Genomic DNA, 5,192 nt, shown 5'->3' on the forward strand with positions numbered 1-5,192 from the left:
CGGCATGTGCCTGTAGTCCCAGCTGCTGTGGAGGCTGAGGTAGGAGGATGGTGTGAACCCAGGAGGCAGAGCTTGCAGTGAGCCGAGATCACGCCACTGCACTCTAGCCTGGGCGACAGAGCGAGACTCTGTCTCAAAAAAAAGAAAAAAGAAAAAAAGAAAGAGCTAACTGAAGATCAAACATTTTTGAGATTGGAGGACAAATTATATTATTCTTGCTAGGAGACAAAAGTGGGAGGGAAGAGGGATTATGTGGATATGGAGGGAGGCGCCACATAGGGCAGTCTTGGGGCAAAAGACACTGTGAGTTCCAATCGCTCATTGCCCCCAATGTTTGCGTTGGTGAAATCTGGTTAAAAGGAAACCCTAAAGAAGGATACATAGGGTAGAGAAAAATAAGAGCTAACATTTATTGTTTGTTATGTTCTGGGCACCATCCATATATGAATTCACTAAATACTCATCAAGACTGTATAAGGAACTAATATTATTTCCATTCGCTAGGTGGGACAACTTGCCTAAGCTTAGACATTACAGCTAGTAAGTTGTGGAGCCAGGATTCAGGACCCAGGTGTTCCGTTTTCAAGGATATGCCTTTTTACCACTATACTATGCTGACTTTTTAGGAAGGTCACTAAAGGGCAACACACAACCCAGGGTACGCAGAAGGTGGCAAGAGAGAAGGATGCTGTTGCTAGGCAACCCATCTGGTTTTCTGAGCTGCTAACCGAATCTGTGTAGCACAGATTTATGTGTTTGTTTGAAATAGCTAGTTTATTTCTAGCCAGAAGAAGCTGCCTGGAGTTCATGTGATTCTGAAGGTGATGAGTCATCTTACAGTTCATCCTGGGAGGGCTGGGGAGAAGTCTGGCAGAATCATCCTATCACCCAGCAGTAGCTCCTCCTCTTGTCCCTGCTCTGTCGCAGGCCACACTCCATTGATGTCTGTGTAATGATGTTTCTGGGTGGACATCAATGACTGACTCAGACTGTGACTTCTCACACCAGTCACGCTCTGGAACAGTTTAGAGCAGTGATGCTCTCTTGGTTTTGACAAATGAACCTACTCACGTCGGTTCCTTCCATTGTTACTAGTTATCCAGAAGGGAGTCACATTATCTTACTGCAGTTCAAAATGAACTTAAATTCATGCTAAAATTTAAATTCATATATGACTTTTTGAGATATGAAGGGTATTATGGAACCAAACAAACAAGATAGTGTGATATTACTCTGAAACATCTGGGAATCAATGGTGTGAGCCCAATCCAAGTAGACCAGGATTTCCTTACTTTGGCCCTGGTGGCATTTTGAGCTACATAATTCTTGGTTGTAGGGGGCTGTCCTGTCTATTCTAGAATGTTTAGCAGGCCAGGTGCGGGGGCTCATGCCTGTAATCCTAGCACTTTGGGAGGCCAAGGCGGGCAGATCACTTGAGGTCAGGAGTTCGAGACCACCCTGGCCAATGAAGTAAAACCTTGTCTCTACCACAAATACAAAAATTAACTGGGCGTGGTGGCACACGCCTGTAATCTCAGCTACTTGGGAGGCTAAGGCAGGAGAATGGCTTGAACCCTGGAAGCGGAGGTTGCAGTGAGCTGAGATTGCGCCACCGCACTCCAGCCTGGCAACAGAGCAAGACTCCTTCTAAAAAATAAATAAATAAATAAATAACGTTTAGTAGCATACCTACTATTAGATGCCAATAGCACCACAACCTCCTACCCTAGTTGTGACAAAATGTTTCTATACTATATCAAATATCTCCTGTCAGGCAAAGTCGCCACAGTTGAGAGCCACTGAAATACAGTATATTCAAGTATTCTGTTTAGCCCTTGCAGCAGAAAACAGCATTCCTCTCTATGATCAGATGCTAATATTCCTAATAACATTTTTCTTAACTATCCAATAAATATGTGAACACATTCTTGTGATAAAAGATTCAAATAATTACTGAAGTTTACAGATCAAATTGGGAAAATTACCGCACGCCCCGCCTCCAACTTTGTCCCTATCCCTCCCTCTTTTTATTTCTAATTTTTATTTTTTGAGATAGGGTCTCACTCTGTAACCCAAGCTGGAGTGCAGTGGTGTGATCACGGCTCACTGCAGCCTCAACCTCCCAGGCTCCAGCATTCTCCCACCTCAGCCTCCCTAGTTAGCTGGGACTATAAGTGCGCACCACCATGCTTGGCAGATTTAAAAAAAAAATCTTCTATAGAGACAGAGCTGGTCTCTAATCCAGTGGTTCTCAAGGTGGCATTTCCTCGCAGGGAATATTTGGCATCTTTGGTTCTTACAACTGGGGAGGGAGACGGTTCTACTAGCATTTTGTGGATAGAGACCATGGATGCTGCTAAACATTCTACACACAGAACCGCCTCTTGCAACAACGACTTAAGTGGTCCAAAATGTCAATAGTGCTGAGGCTGAGAAACCCTAATCTATCCCCCACATCCTATCATAATCCCTAGTGATAGATTCACATTACAGATCTGAGCCTGCCCTATTAGTTAGTATACACCTGTCAGATTCAAGGCTTCCCACCATCTTTTGAATAGCCTTCCCTTTTTTGGGAGGAAATTCCAATATTCTACGTCTTGCCTCCCTGAGGAAGGAGTTGAGACCCCAATTCCCAGTGTCCTTTGTAGCCAGGACCCAGGTGTGGGGCCCAGACTTCCTCAATCAGACATCCCTATGAGCTTTTGATGTGGAAGTGAGCAAGGTGAAGAAACAGGTTCTTTTGGAAGTTTGGCATTACGTAGGAGGCTGCAAAAGCATGTGGGATTTGATGTTAACAGTGGCAGTGGCAGCCATTCCCCAGTGAATCCCAGCAGTTGTGATGGCAATTTCCTCCAGCAGCAATCCCAGTCTTAGTATTTTCCTCATCAGGCCAGTTTTCAGCTTGGTTCTGAGCTTCATTCTGGGAAGCTTAGCCTGGGGCCACTTCTCCATCCTCCCTAGAATTCCCTGAGCTGTACAGCATCCTTTTATTACACACCTTTTCTGCTTAGTCAGCCAGAGTCAGCTTCTACTGCTGAAAATTAAGAACCCTGATAGTAAAGACTCCCTGCTAAAAACTGTCTAGCGGCTTCCCATACATTCTAGAATATGTCCCAAACCCTGTGCTTAGCCCAAGGCTCTTCTTTATCTGGGATGTACCTATGCTGTCCATCACTCTGGTCACACAGAGTCATCCTGGTCCTGGCACCATTCCTCATTGCTCACTACTAAAGAATCCTACGGGCATGGCAAACCTCCTCTATGTACCCTCTTAAAACCAAAATGTATTCAAACACCCATGCTAACATTCTTAAATATCTGCTAGCCATAATAAAAAAAATAAATGTACTTTACAATCTTAACTCCCACAATTTAGCCTAAATATTTGCCCTAACATACTTATACTAGTTCAAACAAACATTAAGTCATAGCCTGTTCCTCTTCCTTAAAGGGGTGTTGACCTTTCTCAACATTCCACAAGCTACTTCCTCCTTCCTTTGTTCTCCTCTGCCTTTGCCTCTTTTAAAAAGTTCTAAATTACTAGCCAATCAAGACAAATACAAAATATAAAGTCCCATTCCAGCCAATAAAAACCAGACACAGGCCAGGCGCGGTGGCTCACGCCTGTAATCCCAGCACTTTGGGAGGCCGAGGCGGGCGGATCAGGAGGTCAGGAGATCGAGACCATCCTGGCTAACACGGTGAAACCCCATCTCTACTAAAATAATAATAATAATAATAATAATAATAATAATAATAATACAAAAATTAGCCGGGTGTGGTGGTGGGTGCCTGTAGTCCCAGCTACTCGGGAAGCTGAGGCAGGAGAATGGCGTGAACCCGGGAGGCGGAGCTTGCAGTGGGCCGAGATCACGCCACTGCACTCCAGCCTGGGCGACAGAGCGCGACTCCATCTCAAACAACAACAACAACAACAAAAAACAAAAACAAACAAAAAACCAGACACAGCAGTAAAGTGGACACATCAGGTTATATATGACCCTGTCTCCTTTGTTCGGTGTACTCTCGTGACAAAACTGCTGGCGAGTATACCCTTTCTACAAAAAATAAAAATGGCCTTGCTAAAAAAATTAAATTTATATTCAAGTGCTATTTCTTTACAACATCAAAAAACAAACATTTCTAACAATCCCATTCCTCAGGTCTGTATTTATGTCTATCATAAAGCAGAGACTTTTTACACTCTACTGAAAGAGCTGATTCACTCAACTGTAAACTTTGCATGGGCAGAAACATGTCTTTTTGGTCTCTTGAGTCTCCAGCATGTGGGGTATCTGTCACAAAGTAGGCAATCAATACATATTTATTTGCAGAATCAAGGGCAGGATGTGGACAAGTGCTGCCACCTATTGGGAGAAACTTTATTTGACTCTAAGGATTTGGACTATGGTTATCGCATAAGGATGAAACTTGATACTCTCTCTCATCTAAGTTATCATTAGTTAGACCCTCTATGGTAGCCAGCCTCCTGGATGGCCCGCAGCGATCCCTGTCTGTTGGCATTCATACCTTTGGCTGGATCCTCTCATACATAGGGATGGTTTGTAAATATGACAAAAGCCGTATGTGACCTCTGGAGCTAGGTCATAAAAGACATTGTGGCTTATACCTTGGTCTCTCTGGGATCACCTGCTCTGAAGGAAGCCAGCTGCCATGTCATGGGGACACTCAAACAGCCCTATGGGGAGGTTCACGTGGTGAAAACAGGTCTCTGGCCAACAGTCATGACTGTGCCATCCTAGAGGCCGATCCTCTGGCCCTAGTCAATAACTGCTGCCCTGGCCTACACTTTGTAATCTCATGGGAGACCTGGAGACAGAACCACCCAGCCACGCATCCCCAAATCCCTTACCTCTAAAACCTCTGGGACAACAAATGTTTATTGCGTTAAACTTTGGGGTGATTGTTAGGCAGCCATAGAGTTCTAATAAACTGTCGGACATAGATTACTGGCCACAAATAGTTCTACTTTTTTTTTGAGACAGGATCTCTTTCTGTGGAACCAGGCTGAGGTGCAGTGGTGCGATCACAGCTCACTGAGGCCTCGACCTCCGGGCTCAATCGACCCTCCCGCCTCAGCCACCCAAGTAGCTGGGACTACAGGCAGGCGCCACCACACCTATTATTTTGTATTTTTTGTAGAGATGGGGGGGGGGGGGGTGTCTCAC

The 5,192-nt window shown here is 44.7% G+C and overlaps 1 protein-coding gene across 11 annotated transcripts in view; it reads right to left on the reverse strand.

Annotated features, from left to right (window-relative positions):
- BPIFC (BPI fold containing family C) overlaps positions 1–5,192 on the reverse strand; it is a 60,592-nt gene that overhangs the window by 55,044 nt on the left and 356 nt on the right. The gene's annotated exons all lie outside the window — the stretch shown is intronic.

This window comes from Pan troglodytes, chromosome 23 (assembly GCF_028858775.2).
Source record: "Pan troglodytes isolate AG18354 chromosome 23, NHGRI_mPanTro3-v2.0_pri, whole genome shotgun sequence".
Classification (NCBI taxonomy): Eukaryota; Metazoa; Chordata; class Mammalia; order Primates; family Hominidae; genus Pan; species Pan troglodytes.